The sequence below is a fragment of the Alligator mississippiensis genome, chromosome 3, assembly GCF_030867095.1.
Source record: "Alligator mississippiensis isolate rAllMis1 chromosome 3, rAllMis1, whole genome shotgun sequence".
NCBI lineage: Eukaryota > Metazoa > Chordata > Crocodylia > Alligatoridae > Alligator > Alligator mississippiensis.
In genome coordinates, this window is record NC_081826.1 from 214,923,629 (window position 1) to 214,941,648 (window position 18,020).

An 18,020-nucleotide genomic window follows, 5' to 3' on the forward strand; every position below is an offset into this window, starting at 1 on the left:
AAATTTGGGGCACCTATTAAAATACATCAAGGCTGCTCCAATGCACTGTAATTACAGCACGTCAGAGCAGACTCAATCAATCATTCCAGCAGTGCTCTGTAGCTCTCCAGCAGACTCCAGCATCACATGTATCAGCATCCTCATGCTGAAAAATGGCAGCGGGTTTGCTTTAACTAAAGCTTGTTCGATGAACTTTAGTTAAAGCACCTCCACCATCATTTTCAGTGTGGGGATGCTGATACACATGACACTTTGGGCACTTTAATTAGAGTGGCTCTCAGAACCTCTCTAATTAAAGCCCCTGGTTCCCAGAGCATGTATATAAATGCCCTTAGAGACTACTACATTCAAAACATTTGGTATATTTTATGTGGTATGGAACACTCTTTTAGAAAGGAGACAGGCTTCCCACAGTCTCTGGCAAAGAAAAAATTAAATAAACCAGATGAGGATCTGACCATACTGTTCACAATTAAGATAAAATATACACATGTTTTCCCTTTGTATGAGTGTCACCAGAGGAAAATTAAATTAAAATTAAATTAAGTCTGACAGTAGCTTCACTTTATTTTTTAAAATGATGCTTCAGGCAAGTCTGCGCGGTTCTGAGAACATTTTTTTCCCTAGACTACCCTAATCCTGAGTATTTTCTACTTCTCCCTTAAATCTTATGCCTTTCTGAAAAGCTCAAGATCAAGACAAAAGCCCAGGTGGTAATTTAAATGCATCTCCAGATTACAGGAATCAAGTTTGCTCAGTTAGGGAACAGAAACCATGCCATGTGATTTGAGGTTAGTCAAAACTAAGCAAGACATCTCAAACTTTAAATATTGATAGTCAAATATTTGCACTCAATTATTGCAATTAATACTTATATTAATCCTCATGGTTTATATACAGCAAATACATTTGATAAAGTGATAACCTCCTCTCAGAAATTGTAGGCAAGAAAAAAAAAGTGTCTAAGTTTCTAAGGTTTTTTTTTTTTTTCATTTCAAATTATTCCCTGGGCAATAACAGTAGTTTAGTTGACACAGGGGGTTTGTGACAGTTAATATTAATGCTTGTAAAAGCCTACAAAGTGGGAACACACACAGACGCTTATATTGTATTTACTGCAAAAAGCAAAAGGCTGCCATTCTTGCTGTACTTTAACTCCATTATGGTACAAAGCATGCAGAAGACTTGCTTTATGGAAACAACTGAGAACACCACAAGAAAGTCGGGCCAGAGTAATTCTTAGTACAAAAGGATTGTACCACATTTGTTCAGGCCTGTTTCCTGGAAGAGTGGGGAGCGCATATTATGCTTGTAGCTGTGATAGAGGAAGATCAGGGAAACAGAAATAACAGATTAGTACAGAGAGACAGAGTATAAGTTCTTTGAAAAAGCCCATTTTAAAGGGACACAGAAGCCCCCTCTATATGTTTCATAGATTTCATAGACATTAGGGCTGGAAGGGACCTCGGAAGATCATTGAGTCCAGCCCCCTGCCCAAAGGGCAGGACGTCAGCTGGGGTCATAGGATCCCAGCAAGATAAGCATCCAGTTTCATCTTGAAGGTGTTCAATGAAGGCGCTTGAACAACCTCCGGTGGCAGGCTGTTCCAGACCTTGGGGGCTCGGACAGTAAAGAAATTCTTCCTTATGTCCAGCCTGAAACGATCTTGTAGTAGTTTGTGACCATTCGTCCTCGTCATCCCTTGGGGCGCTCTGGTGAACAAACGTTCCCCTAGATACTGGTGGTCACCCCTGATAAACTTGTAGGTGGCCATCAGATCACCCCTGAGCCTGCGCTTTTCCAGGCTAAAGAGCCCCAGGGCTCTCAGCCTGTCATCGTAGGGTCTGCTTCCCTGACCTCTGATCATGCGCGTGGCTCTTCTCTGGACTCTCTCAAGCTTCTCCACATCCTTTTTGAGTTGTGGAGCCCAAAACTGGACGCAGTACTCCAGCTGCGGCCTCACTAAGGCCGAGTACAGGGGGAGAATGACGTCCCGGGATTTGCTTGAGAAGCATCTATGGATGCAAGCCAGCGTTTTGGTCGCTTTACTAGCCGCAGCATTGCATTGCAGGCTCATGTTCATCTTGTGGTCAATGATGACCCCCAAGTCTCTTTCTTCCATAGTGCTAACCAACATAGCACTGCCGAGCCTATAAGGATGCTGCGGGTTTTTTTTCCCAAGGTGGAGAACCTTGCATTTATCGGCGTTGAACACCATCAGATTCTCGTCCGCCCACTTGCTGAGCCTGTCCAGGTCAGCCTGGATCATCCGCCTGTCTTCTGGTGTGGATGCTTTGCCCCAAAGTTTGGTGTCATCGGCGAACTTGGCCAGTCCGCTTCTGACTCCAGTGTCCACATCATTAATGAAGATGTTGAACAGTATGGGTCCAAGGACAGAGCCCTGGGGGACCCCACTGGTCACAGGACACCACGATGAGTGACTTCCATCAATTACTACCCTCTGGGTCCGACCCCGGAGCCAATTTTCCAGCCAGTGGATCGTGGGGGACCCAAGGCGACAATTGACCAGTTTCTCCAAGAGACGATCATGGGACACCAGATCGAAGGCTTTTTTGAAGTCAAGATATATGACATCAATCTCATCTCCCTTGTCCAGGTGATAGGTCACCTGGTCGTAGAAGGAAATGAGATTGGTCAAGCAAGACCTACCCGCAACAAACCCGTGCTGGCTATCCCTTAAGATGTTGGCGTCGGCCAGTCCATTAAGGATGGCCTCCTTAATAAACTTTTCTTTTGTTATATGTATTCAACAATTACCTTATTATTTGTACAATAAATTGAGACTGGCTACATGTGCAAATTAACTATTGCACCTTAAAGAGCTCAAACCAGCTATAAAGTTATTGCTTAAAAGTGTGTAATAACTTTATAGTTGGTTTCTATCCAGCTTTAATTTGCATATGTAAGCAGTCTGTAGCTGGGATACCATAGCTGCTGCAATCTCCCAGCCACTGGGGAGCACAATGCACTCCCAGGGCTGAGAGATCACAGCCAATGTGGTTTCCCAGCTGCAAGGGTGTGGGGTGCTCCAAGCTGTAAACACGGGGTCAAGCGCTCCACATGTTTGGACTGCATCATAGCACAGGTGCTCCAGGATGCAAACAAGTGTAAATATCATAGCTGCTGCAGTCTCTCAGCTAATGTGATCTCCCAGCTGTGGGGCACTTCATGCAATCCCAAGCACTTTAGCAGCACCCTATGGCTGCAGGGGCTGAGAGTCCTGCAGCTAATGGTGCTCTCACTCCCAGCTAGGGTGCAGCTGGGAACTAAAGCCCTGCATCTGATGGTCCTGGTTGTGCACCATGCACAGCTGGGACTGAGAATCCCCACACCTGAGTTGTAGCAAAACCCCCAGTTTTTATTTCTTTTTTTATTTTAAAATGTATTCCTCCCCTTCCCATTTCTGGCTTTTTCTCTCCCTCTCTATTCCCTATAGATAAGTATAAGTGAGCTCAGACTTAGGATAAGCTTTAAACATTTTTTATTTTTGTAGCAAGTTTTTGGATAGCCACTGTTTTATATTGTATAATTATTAGGTTTGTATTAATTTTTACTGTTGTATATTGTATTGTTATCATTTTTGTATTGATTTTTATTGTTTCATATGGATATTGTATCGTTTAGGCCTATGTTTGTAAGTGAACCAAAGTCATGTCAAGTTTCCATTTTACATGTCAAGCCTCCATCTTCTGTCCTCTGCCTGGGCATCCCATGTGGCAACAATATGATTCATTGTACCCTTCCCATGTAAATTGGTTCCACGATGAATGAGAATGATTGGGAATGATTGAAATACAATGGTAGCAGGCCTCTACTGAATGGCCTGTAATGACTGGGCCATCACCTTGCATTGATTCATCCAGGAACCACAGACCTCATCCAGGAACAGAGACAAGACCAGGATTTGAAAGGCAAAAGACCCTGCAGAACCAGCAACCCAACCATTGTATCCCACCATTACAGACACCCAAAACTGCACATCCCTGCATGGAGCACACATGCTCAGTACGCCAGGGGCTGACCCTTGCCTGGGCATGCCTCCTGTCACTAGGATCACACAAGGTCTGCCCCTATAAAAAGGGGCAGTGAAGACAGACCCAGTCAGAACGCCATTTCCATCCGGACCAGACCAGCTTCACGCCACCTATCCACCCCAGAGGCCCTGCCGGCGACCCACTCTGGACAACATCAAGCTGAAAGAGACTCCGACTGGCCATCGAGGATCAACCTCCAGCCTGGAATAGGTAGATATAACCTGCACACCTCTTCCTACAATTTGGACTCTCTCTCTGTGTCTCTTCTCCTGGACTTCAATGGACTTCAGCCCCTGCACCAAGCCTCTCTAACCCCTGCTGCCATTGTGTGTGCCTGCATGTGTGTGTGTGTGGGTGCAAGGGAACCAATAAGACATTGTGCCACCATCTCCCCTGTTCAATAAAACCACTGTCATTTACAACCCCGAGTTGGGTCATGATTTACTTAATCCCAGTCCCTTCCCTATCTTAAATTCTAGCCTCATTCTCTCTCTCTCTCTCAGCTCCAGTCCCCACTCTGCTAGTTTCCCGATCTCCTCCCAATTCCATCTCCCCTTTTCTGCCACTCCTTGCTTTCCTGCTGCCTTTCAGCCTCCCGTGCCATCTACTGCCTTTTCCCTGTGACTTTCTGCTGCCTTTCTCTGCTTCCCCACTGCCGTGCCACCTTTCAGTCTCTCCTGTCACTTTTCCTGTGATTTTCTGCTGTCTCTCTCTCTGTTTTCAGGCTTCCCCCGCACCCTCTGTAGTCACCCCCACCCTGCAGCTTCCCAGCTCCTCGTGGCTCTCCTGCAGTTTTCTCTAGCAGCTGGAGCCGTTCTCCAGCTCCCAGCACCTACTGCTGCTCCCTGCAACTTCTCTAGCTGCCCTGGAGCCATCCTCTGGCTCCCCACACCCAGAGCCCCTCTTTAACATCCACACTTTCCCTTAGTCCCATTTTCTCTCTCCCCACCTACTTTTTCAGCTCCCCCCTAGCTCCAGTATCACTTCCCTATTCTGCAAGCTTTGGGCATTGTCTTTTAATCAGTTAAGATCAATTAACTTAAAGTTACCCCTGAGCCTCAGTTCTTCAGCCCAGGCCCCTGTAGTCTACCAGTTCTAATCCCAGTCCTGGTAACTTCCACTCCCTACACTTCTACTTTCTTACCTTAACCTTTCCCCAGGTATCCCAAGTACACCAAGCACATACATACATACATACACATCACAACACCCAACTTAGGAACTCACCTGTGTGTATGTGTAGGTGGATGGTATGTGTGTAAATTAGTGAATACATTTATATATACATATATAGATATCATTGTGTGTGTGTGTATGGTATATGAATTAGTAATCCATGTATGTGTACTGGGTGTGCAGGTATTGGTAACTGGTAACTGATTCTGTCTAAATTTGGTGTGTATAGAGTGTATGGGTTTAAACTGGTGATAGGTGTGAATAAACCTAGACTAGTTATTTTGAATGTTTGTGTATCTGAGTTGCTAGTGTGAGTGTGTATGCCTAGTAGGGGTGTATGCACCTAGTGAGTATATGTGTGCTTAATTGATTTTTATGTGTGCATGTGCAATTGTACACTGTGCCCTCCTGTCTAACAGTACAATATTGAGATCCTGAGCATTGGCCTGACCCCTCAGGGCAACAGAGTAATCTCCCCCTACACCTGCAACAATGCATGATTGTATAGATCATGCATTAGATCTAATTGTGCCTTTACCTGCACATGTAAAGGGGGTCAGAGACAAATGCATCATCCATCCCAAGTGCATGAAGTATCTGGATAGATAATAAAGAATGACAGAAACTACATGAAGCAAGCAAGATCAGTATAAATAGCTGCTGGGAGGTTACTGTTCTAAAGTGAAATTCTTACCAACACACAGTGTAATTCAAGTATTCCTATGGACATTCTGGTTATAACTCCATAGTTAAGGTTGAGTCAACTTTTGCTATTATAAAAACAGTCTTTCAACCTCTGCTATGTAGAAAGATTACAGTATGTTGTGTGCAGTAATCACTCTGAGACAAGTTGCTTCACAAAGATCTGTTTCATTCATTGCTTCCATTACAGTTGCCTTGGGGGTCCTGTCTATGCTGCGCTGCATAACAGAAACCATTTATCTCACATCTTACTATCCCTTCCAAATTTAGCAGTCACTGGAACAAACACTAAATGTCTATGTAGACACAAACTTCCAAGCACCAACCTATTGATGAAACACACTAAAAATCTTCAAGTAGCCTCTGAGGCCACATCCAAACAAGTGAGCACATGCCTGTTGTGGTCCCTCAAAGCAGTTTGAGATGCCACAAGTGGCAGTCTGGGAATGAAAAAATGTTCCCCGCACTGCATATTTGCAGTGTGGACTCTAAATCTGATACCAGGAAATCCTGGTATCAACAAATTACACGCTGGAAAAAAGCAGCACAGGCTCTCAAGCAACTGGAGGCTGGGTCCTCCAAAGAGATGCTCTGGCACCTGATCAGAGCGTCTCTATGGCTGCCTTATACCCCTGCTGCTCCAGCATGTTGCCTCAGTGTACTGGAGCAAATAGGAGTAGGGCAAGGCTGCAGCAGTGGATCGGACCCAGGCTCTGTCCCCAGTAAGTAGAGACGTGGTAGTGGGGGGGCTGTGGTAGAGGGAAGACTGTGTGGGGGTGGGAGAAACTGTGGGAGGGGGAGACTGCTCAGGAGGGGTGCATTTTCCACCTGCCCCCCTGCATGGTGCACAGCTCCCCTGCAGCAGCTAGCAGTAGCCATTGGGGTGCTTGTGGGCTGGTGCAGGTACAGCCCCTCGGCAGCACATGGCACCACTGCAGACCTGAGAGCTGCACATGGCATGGGAGCAGTTGGCTGGTGCATGCTGTCAAGCAAGACTGAGCCATGTACACCCCCCAGGTCTGAGGCGGCGTCACGCCATCAGGGGTCTCTGCCAGGAGTGAGCATGAGCACCCCGATGGCTGCTGCTGCTGCAGGGGGGCTGTGCACCATATTGGGGAGATAAGCAGGGGACCTATCTCTCCTGAGCATTCCCTCCCACCCCCACAGTCCCCACCACCACCACACAGACCCCTCAAATCCACCCACAAACCCCATACCCCAAAACTACCTCCATAAACTTGCTACACATATATCCTACACCACCCCAAACCCCTTCATAAGCCCCACACCAGCCCCACAAATTCTACACCCACCCACAAACTCTCCAGCCCCCCACCCACCCTCTCTCCCTCCACACCTCTTCCCCCCAAACTCCACATCCAAAGTGTATATGTATTTACAATGTGTTTTATTATGATTAATTAATTAACAATTAATTAACGAATTTGGGGGGGTATCAAATAATTTGCTATTTTTAAGCAGAGAACACCAGGACCTCTGCTAGTGAGGCAAGTGGCAAGACCCAAGCAGAGGAGCCTGCCCAGGGCCAGCACCAGGGACCAGCTGGATGGCAGATGAGGTGGATGACCTCCTGGCCATTTGGGGCCAGGAGGACATGCTCTGACATTCAAAGTGGGTCATGGCAAGGAGCACATCTTTTGGGCAATAGCTGCCTGGATGGCAGAGCAGGGACACCAGAAGACATGACAGCAGTGCTGCCCAAAGGCCAACTGCGCAGTCATAGCCTATTGGCAGCTGGTCCAAAGATGCAGACATCTCTGCTGCAATGCCTGTATGACAGCCCAGGCAGCCATGTGGTCCCTGCCTGGGTCTGGCAGGCATACAGCCATGGGGCCATGGGTACAAGGGGGCGTGTGCTGTTGTAGGTGGCAGCAGGTCACAGCCAGGAAGCAGCCCTCACAGCCAGACTGCTACAGTGGGTAGAAGATGCAGGGATCACTCTAGATTAGAGCTGCTGCAGCAGTCCAGCTGGCACAAGGGTCTAGTGTCCCCAGATACTAATTGGCCGGGCCTCAGAAGCTCCTGAGAGCAAGTAGCCCTGAGCTGCTCCAGGGCAGATTTTTATGGTGCTGGCCCCAGCCTCTAGTTCTCCTTGGCCGCAGATCTGGGAGGATCTGGCCAGGGTCAGTTTGCCTCAAGTGGCACAACTTGCCCCACACCAAAGTGCCTGCTCAGATATGTGTCCTGAGGGACAAATCTCTCGCACAAATTTGTGCTGCTGCTACTAGTGCCTGCATGTGTGGATGTGCCCGGAGATGACTTATACCATTACTTTGACTCGCATGTTCCTATTGAGATATCCATGGTCAATAAATCCATTGGTATTGAGAGCACCTTGTCCAGGGACTCATCTCTCAAACTCTTGTGATTGTTGCATCAGACCTTCCCAGACAAAAATGACAGGCTCTGTGCCCCTAGTATCCCTTTCTTTTGGAAGCTTTAGGTGTCATCAATGTCTCTTCAATACACAATGTTTTGGACTACCACTACAGCTTGTGGCCATTATGTTCCATTGTAGATACACAAGTGTCTAGTTTCAGATCCAGTGTTGTCTGGAGACAGTCTGACAATCAGCTGATTGTCAGATCTGGTCAGAGAGTCCTGGTCGGTTTAAGATGTTTGTTCTTTTTTTCAGTGCATCAGTTCCAGCTCTTTGGCATTGTGTAATGGCAGAGTTCACCACATGGCTCTTCATGGAAGAGTTCAGCACATATTTGCACTCTTCTCAAAATTACAGCACTGTCTATCAGTGCAGAATACATGTCCTTAGTATTACATACAGTCACTATTTATTACAATTAATTTTAAAATGAATATTTTTATTTAAACAAATGTAATATTTATTTTTAAACTGTTTTTGTTTTGAATGATCTTAATAATGGGAAAATACTCATCTCCCCAAAACTTCTTTATTGTTAAAATTTGGAGTAACACTTAGAAGTTAGAGAGGTTAGATTAAGTAAGAAATGGCTGCCTCATCTAACTCATTAGGACCATCTAAGTGGTCCTAATTTAAACTAAATTTTAAAACTGAGAATGCATTTGCATTTTCTTCTGTGGCATGAGAAACCAGACAGGAATTATGGCTATATTTTAATGATTTTTTCTTGGATAACTGTTGCTTTAAATTTCCTGTATTAGTGATGTTTTTTCTTTTCATTATAGCTTTTTGAGATGTTTTACCTCCTTAAATTACCAATAAATAATCTAAATGTTACGGTAGTATTTTTTGTGACAAAATAAACAAACATAATGCTTAGGGATTGCCATGGAACAAGCTGGAGTGAGGTAATATTCTGTGTTAAATAATTATATCAAGATTAATAAGATATTATGAATCAAAATAATCTTTAAATGTACCAGATATTTATCTGACCTATTCTTACTACTACTGTGTAATCTTTAACCCAGAGCTAATCACAACTGGCAGAATTTGTCCATAAAATCAGGTTTTAACAGATCTGGATTGTTGGCTGGTAAACTTGTAGTGGGAATAGCTATTGGTGGACACCCTGGGTACATCTACACGTTCAGTTAATGTGGCACGATAAACTCCAGCGCAGTTCATGCCAGAGTTAATGGTTCCCAGGTACAGTGTCTACACATGCACCTGGGACCGCACCAGTTTGAGCTGGGGTGGAGCAGGCTCTGGGGGTCAGCCCCAGGCTTTGAGGCATGGCGTCAGAGGGGCTGGTTGGGGCACGAGACTGCCCAAAGAGTGCAGCCATGTGGCTAGTCAATAGGCAGAGGTCTGGCCTCCTGCTTCCTGGGCTGACCGGGTGCAACATATGCCAGGTCAGTGTTTACATGTTAATTTAGGTGCAGTTTTTTTTCACCACCGTAAGATAGTACTGTCCCCAGTACAGCAGCAAAACTTAGTTTACTGAAGCAAATGTGTAGATGCACCACCTGGCATTGGAGAATCACAAGCTGGTGTTCAGTTAATGATCCTTTGGTTCCTGACAAAGGAGGGATTCTTTTGATCTTCAGTGATTGGCTCTTGGTATGGACCTTAGCAGACCAAAGAGTATGAAATATAATTTAGCACAATTAAATGCCATTTTACATTACACTATGTTCAGCCCTAGAGTTAGGAAGCCATCAAGACAGATCTCAGCTGTTACTATAAGGCTAATCAACTACCTGTGCTCTAATAATAGTTCTTAAAGCCTTTACTTCTCCCATGTTGTTATTCTTATAATACTCACTCTGAGGTTTCAGATGAGGATGTATATTAACTCTCTCTTTCACTCTTGCTTTCTACAATTTGCTGGTCTACATTTCTTTCTTTCTCCTCATTGTTTAAAAATTCTCCAATATCTTTCTCATTCACATAACTTGATGTTAGATTTAGAAAATGTTTTTTTGGGAATTTCAGTGACTTGACAGTGAGAGATAAAAGAGCAACAGTTTCAAAGGCAAAGAATAGATGTTGCATTTGTCCTTGGACAAGTTATGTCTGTGTTTGTCCCATAACAGAAATATCCTAGAAGTGGCACATACATACATCACCCTTTAATCAGAGTTTAACAAGTGGCTAAATTTGCTGCCTCTTTTCTGCCATTGATTCAATGATACAGTCCTGGGATACCCATTCAGATGCACTTTTCAGTATCCCAGGATAAACTATTATTACTACTACTTTTCCCGTGAAATTTCTTAGGATATATCCATGTCTGTTATCCTGGGATGTCTGAATGATAGCACTTTGTCCTGGGATAAAATTTTTATCTTGCAACAATGGTGACCTCTGCTTGTAGCCTAAGTCTTGGTCATGTCTTGGAAAATAATGGGGGGCTTCTGTGGTAATTCTTTAGTAAGTGTTATAAGGAATTAATGCACAAATGAGAATTATAGGTAAAATTCTCCTGAGCTACTAGCCTTATAAAATCCTATATAAATCCTATGTAAAGGTCATAAGGCATTCTTAAATTGTGTAAAGTGTTTTAACAGGCCTTCTGCATTTGGATTTCATTCCATAGGCACTTCATGAACTGTCCATGAGGGATCACAACATTTTTATTTCTAGTGGTTTTTATCTCAGTATGGAACTTTTGTCCAACTTTCAGCTTGCTGATCAAGAGAGACTGAGCAACAAAAGAAACATGTATGCAGCCAAATCATGCTCAGTGTGCCACAGTCTGACATGAGCACCTCAAGTCAGGGTGACCCTGCCATATTTCAAAAGGAGGTAGAGAACAAAAAGAATAGAGTCAGTTATTAAAGCTGTCACTTCAAATGTATTTGAAGAGTGCCTGCTAGATACTCAGGACTTACATTCTAATTATAAAAAAAGCCTCCATGACTTTTTCTTCATACCTCTATAGCACTCATCTGTCATTCTCTAAGTCTCTGAAATATTCCAGACTTGACCTTGTCCCTGTTTTTTGTTTCTGTTCTTCTCCATTACATTTCTACTGGCAGCTTTTTAACAACATGTGATGTTCTGTGCCTCACTGAAAAGTCTGGGTGTTTCATAAGCAGTGTTTCCTGGATTGTAGCATCCTTAATACTTTAAATTGGACCTTACAATGTAGTCCTTTAAGTTAAAACTTATGAAAATGTATACTTCAAATTTTAAAATACCTTCTGGCTTGTTTTACACTTTAAAGCCAGTGGCAAAAAATTAGCAATGGAACTAAAAGGTGTATAGACAATAACAGTAACTGTGCAAATTATTTTCTACTCCAATTTGTAATTGAAGATTTTACACCACAAAAGAAAAACCACACCTACACCTAATAAATATGTTCATTATGAAACAGGGAACAAATATTACCAGGGAAATACTTACATTTTAATGAATAATGTACACTTACTGATAGATTGCGACTACTTATCAAGGGCTCAGTGCATACTAGGTGTTTCACAGCTACTGTCCTAAAGAACTTTACATTTAATTTCAAACATGTAACACCAGTGAGTTTAACTCTCAAAGGGCATGTCTACACATGCAATTAATGCACAGAAAGTTTACTGTGCAATAATATACTATTCAGTAAGCTTTCCTTGGAAGCGTGCCTGCACATGTGCCTGTCAGGAGCAAATCTGCTCCTGAGCGGAGCAGTTCACAGCAGAGCTACTCCTACTCTGCTCCCATACAGCAGCCAGGGGGAGCTCTAGGCTCCCCCAGGTGCCAGCAACAGGCTGGCAGGGGGGCACTAGGGTCAGGGCTAGACTCTGGGAGGCATGGGGGGCGAGCTTCCTGCCTCCGGGGCAATTGTTTCCAAGCCTCCCTGCCCCAATCATCCAGTGGGGCTGCTGGCAGTGATCCCCCATCTGGGTGGAGAAGCAGAGACCTCCCTTGTCCCCACACAGCATGGGGACAGGGAGGGCAGAGAGCGACCCTGTCCTGGTATTGATCAGCTGTCAACTCCTGGGGGAAGCTGGGAGCTGAGCAAGGCCAACAACCAGCTCCCAACAACCAGTTGGTGTTGCTGATTGGGAGCAAATATGAACCAAGTCAGCGTCTACATGAGTGCTACTGTGCGGTAATTATTGCACAATTAATTTAGCACTTGTATTTACAGGTACCAGCTAACTGCACAGGAGGCTAATTTACTGCACAGTAACTGCTGCACAGAGTTACATGGTGATGCTTTGCTGTGCAGTAGGTTAATCTACTGCACAGTAAAGCATCTCATATAGATGCACCCAAAAGTGAATGTAGAGAAGCACAACTTCAATAATTGCAGTAAATAAGTGAAAAAATACCTATGATTTTTTTTTTTAAATTCTGGGCCTTAATGTCACTGGTAGGTATATGAGGTAACCCTATCTTGACATTATTTTGGCAGTTTACCTCTCTCTGTCAGACCTTTTATTTCAAGCTGTGTAAAGACAGTAAAACTAGTTGCCATTCATTGCTTTACTAGTTATCCTATTTGACCATCAATATAATGATCAGAAAGATGTTCATTCACTCAGGAAGGAAATAATTAGGGAAAGTAGGAAAATGCTAAATAAAACTTTTTGTTCAAAGAAAAATCCTCAGTGATGTAAAATTCATTTTAAGATTTGGTTGAATAATAATTTGAAACTTTTGTTTTCTTTTTTGAATTTCTTTCTCTTTTTATTAACCATTTCCTAAATATATATTTCAGACCTAGCATCAAAGGATTAATAACAGGTTGCTCTCGTATAAAGAATTTCAAAGATTTTAAACCCTTCTAAAGTCATTATGTAACCTTTACAAGTTCAATGCTTTCTATTATCTTTGGTTTTGAGAGACAAAAACATATGTGCAGTACATACATAAGTAACCCCCTACCTGTAGCTTCACAGATTCTGAAATCTAGCTACACTGCTACAAATTATATCTGTTTCTAAAGGCAAACTGTTTTCTGAATTTGGGGACTAACAAATATAAGAATTGCCACTATTTAGAGATTCCCATTTTTAAGCAAAAGGCTAATAATTAAGCCACACAATTCTGAACTTCAGTTCAATTTCTCTTCTATTAATGGGAAGAGATTATCAAAATGTACATTACTTGGTATTACCTATATTTTTCTATTTCACTTTTACATGATTAGCAAATTTTGGAATACTAAACCATAACATGGTATCATACAAATTTTTACACAGTCAGGCAAACTGTAGAAAAAGAAGAGAGATTTAAAGCAATTCAACCTTGAGAAAGAAACAAGGTTTCAGATAGATGGGGTTGTAACTAAATATAAGCAACATGAGGAGATATAGGGGGGCACATGCCCCTCCCCCTAGATTTCTGTGCTGACAGTAGGGTGCAGGGCTGCGGCCAGGCTGAAGCCAGGGCCCAGCAGCAGTGTGGGTGGTGGTGGCATGATTTCTGCACTGATGGCAGGGCTCAGGGCTAAAGCCTGGCTAGAGCCAGTGTATCACAGTAGCGGGCCGCTGGTGGTGGCACAGACTTGTGCCCCGCCCCCCCCCCCGACAAATGTTAACACTTATACATCATCTATGCTAAATATTGACTACAAATTATGAAGAAGAGACAAACAGAAGGCTCTAAATTAGTGGGTATGTGGATGAACAGAAGTTCAAACAAGTGAAGTAGAATAGGTCCATGAAACATTTTGAAAGTCACAGGTACATTTTGAGTGGATTTTATAACAACTATAAACAGAAGGCCTGGGAGGGTGCTGGAAGACAAAGCTGATATTTCTTAGATAAAAAATAGTCTGACCACAGTATTCTGACATTTAGATAATGAGGATTTATTAAGACTATAAAAGGGGCAATCACAATAGTCCAATAAGAAGTGATTAATGCATGACTGGAGATATCAGCAGAGAAAAGAGCAATTATAGCCATGTTCCACAGGCAGCTGTGATGAAAGGTGCCTACTCATGGCCGGTCATCATACCAGCCCACCACTTTATCTAGGGCAGTCTGCCCCATCTCTCCTGCCATGACTTGTTGGGTTCAACCTGATGTATTAAGCGGGAGGCTTCCCATTTCAATGCCCTGATGCCAAGGGGTTTACACATGGCTCTGACTTCCCCTTACAATGTCCCATGCCTCACAGATGGCATCCATATTACAGAATGCTTCACTGTGACCCATGCTCCAGGGTCTCACTGAGACTCTTACTCTCCCCTGGAGCTTACCGTTACAGTGCCGCTACAACGTGCACACAACTACCCACTATGACTTTCCCCCACCCCTTATGGACCACCCTTGGCCTTTGGCTCTGCTCAGTTATGCACAGCGTGCCCTCTCCCTAAGGCTCATCTCTGTCTTCACCCTTAACTCTCCTCCGCCACTTCACTGGGGCTACCTCTCTACCCTCTCTCAAGGGCAACAACTTACTCCCCTCCCTGGGGCTCTCTCATGTAATGACTTGTGCAGTCCTTCATGTCACCCCTTGCAACCCTGCTTTGCACCACCGCCTCTTCACTGTGGCCAACACTCTGCCCCCTATGCTGGGGCATTGGGGTTTTACATCCCCTGGGCTCAGGTGCCTTTCCTTAGGCATGCCTGGCCCCAACTCCACCCTTTCACTAGGGCCTGGGGTCATGCATGCCCTGGGCTCAGGTGCCTCTCAATAGGCATGCCTGGCCCCACTATCTGTTCCACGACCCACTGGGTAGTGTGGGCTGGGGTTATAAGGTACCCCTACCCCTCTTTCACTGGGGAGGCAACTGTCCTGGCATATCCGAGGAGCTACCCCACCATACGTAGCCCCACCAGGCCATCCTTCCCCATCAGGGTGCAGTTTCAAGTCATACCCAGGACCAGGAGCCTCCTGCCATCCCCATAGATCCTGCCCTTACCTCCAAGGTGTTCCTGAGTAGCCGCTCAGCTGGGTGGTGTCTCTCCAACTGCCAGCAGTAGACTGCTGGCTCAGCCCTGAGAGCCTGGATCTAAAATGGAGGCTGCTCCATCACCTCCTCCAATCCCAGGGATCTCCTGCAGTCATTACTGGCTCATTACTTCGACTCACAGCTGCTGGCTGTCCTGATGTCTGCTCTGACCCTTAAAGTGACAGGCACCCAAAAGGTGCTCTGTCACAGTAGCAATAGAAAAATTTACAGACAGGACATGCAAAGATCAAGTTTAGGTATTATTTACAAAAGGTTATTTTACCATAAGGCCTGAGTTCAGAAGAGTGATTCCATGACAAAGGCGACCGCCATGTATGCCTTCTTCCTACTTTTGTCCAGATCTCAAACTCCTCATCTGCATTAATTAAATGGAAGTTTTGCTTGAATAAGCATTCTGTATCTGATTGTTTATGTTAGACTAGGCCACATGCAGTCCCCAAAGGATTATCATGTAGCCTCTGGGCTCTCACCCAGTCACCTCTCAGCTCCTGGTTGCTTCTGCAACAACCTCTGGGTTCTTTGTGCTCCCCCTCTGTCCTCTGGCATCGACTTCCTCCACCTGCTTCTAGGGGAATAGCAGCACTGCAGGAACAGGCTGTGGTGCCCAAGCTGCATGGCAAGCAAAGGGGTAAGTAAAAGGGGTAGCTGCAAATAAAAGTAGGCCATCATGATAAGCTGCTGACAAAGTAAAACATCTATCCATCCTTATTGGAATGACAAAAGTCTCATTAAAATTAGGGGTAGAAAGGTTCATGTAACATAGAATAGCTAAATTAAGGCTTGTCTACACTACAGAGCCTCAGCCAATATAGCAGAGACCTCTAGTGGAGACACAGCACAGACCAACAGAAAGTTTTTCAATAGACATAGTTAGACTATCTCCCCAGGCAGCACAAGCTAAGTTGACAGACAGTGTTCTTAGTTGGTCTGATAAAAGATATCACATATACCCAAAGAACCTTTTCTCCCTTCTGTTTGCAAAGCTGCATCCACACTTGAAGTTTGACTGGTCCAGCAATGTTAGGGAGGGAACTTTAAAAAAAAAAATCATTTCTGGCTGACAGAGCTTTGCCAGAAAAAACTGATATGGATCTAGCCTTAGAAACACACATAATTAATACCAAGGAATCTGAATTCCAGAAGTTTATGTTGTCAGAAAAAAAAATTATAAGTAAATCCAAATAAAAATAATCACAAGTTGAATGATTATTTTGCAGAATAAATGTTAGGTATTTAGCTTGAAGTAAAACCTATATAATGGGGGTTTTTTACTATATGTTTCTTAGTATTTTGCAATCACTAATTAAATATTCTGCTCTGAGCCCTGGGTGCCAACTATGAGTGGGCCTCTGCCAAGTCATTTAGGCTTTATTCAGTCAAACCTACCTTTGACTTCATTGGGAGATTTGCCTGAAAAAGGCTGTAACATCTGACAAAACAAAGTTAAGATATTGTAATATATTCCTCAGGCTCTGAATTGGAGAAAAATATATATAGGTAAGTTTGATACTGGGCATGTGCATCAGGATACTTATATGCATAAGAATGTGCAGGATCAGGGCCTGAGATTTTGGGCTCCTAGGGCAGGAAACATTATGTCTTGTGCATGTAGGCAATATTGGGTGCATCTATACAAGACATCTAATTTTCTCCGCAGTAAAGTCTCCTCATCTACACATGTGGCCCTATTAGGCCACGATAAACTAATAAATGCTGCTGTAGGTTAGTACTTGTAAATACCCTGGTGCCCCAACCATCCCCTCTGCAGCACATTAAGCCAAGTCGGAGCAGACCCAGTCTGGCAGGCTGACCCCCTGGGCCCCCTGCCAGCTGAGGCTGCTCTGATCCACCTCAACATGCTGTGGTGCCAGACACACATGTAAACGCAGCACCTACAAGCAATAAACACCAGTGCAGTATGTGCTGAAGCTTACTGTGTCACATTAATTGAACATACTGAAGCAGCCACTGAGGACATTGTGTATGCTCCCATAAAATGAATAACAACAGGAAAAGGGATAGGAATAATGGTAAAGATAAGAGCTTCTGTATACATTTTTCTGTACATTCACCTTCTGTGTATCATATGGTCAATTTTTAATCATCTGAACTTGACGAAGTTTCTGGACACCAAGGGTACAGATTTCTGCAAGTGGTGTTTTAAAGCCAGATTCACCAAAATTCCATCCCATTTCTGTGCTTCGGAAACCAATGCAAGCCATGCTGCTTTGGCCTAGTGTGAGATTCCAAGGTGCGGAAGCTGGATAGAGTTTTATTGAATCTGGACCTTAAATGAAGACTTTTGAAAGTTCAAGCATGCCAGTAGTAATACATCACATCCTAAGTCTTCCATTTTATTCTCAGCTCATTATTTCTTTTTAAAAAATGAAATAATGAATGGCTGTATGCTAAGAAAACATAAGTTGTTAGCAACATACATAACCACTACTATAATAATTCCATCCCCCAAGACTTTTGTTTTGGCTTTGCCTTTAAAAGAGTGATACTGACTCAACATATCAGTTCTTGTATAAACCATGCGGAGGATTCCGAGAATAAGTGGTTTGTTTTAACAAAAGACTATTTTAATTGGCAGTAGAATTCAAGAGTTATTTTAAATGAGATAACGTTTGCCTTTGACACTAAATCCTAACCACATGCAGTACTGTATGTCTCATAGTTTAAAAAAAGAGGAGAAATCCTGAAGGTATCATCCTGCATTAAATGCTTTGTTCCCTGTCAACCATATTATCATTTC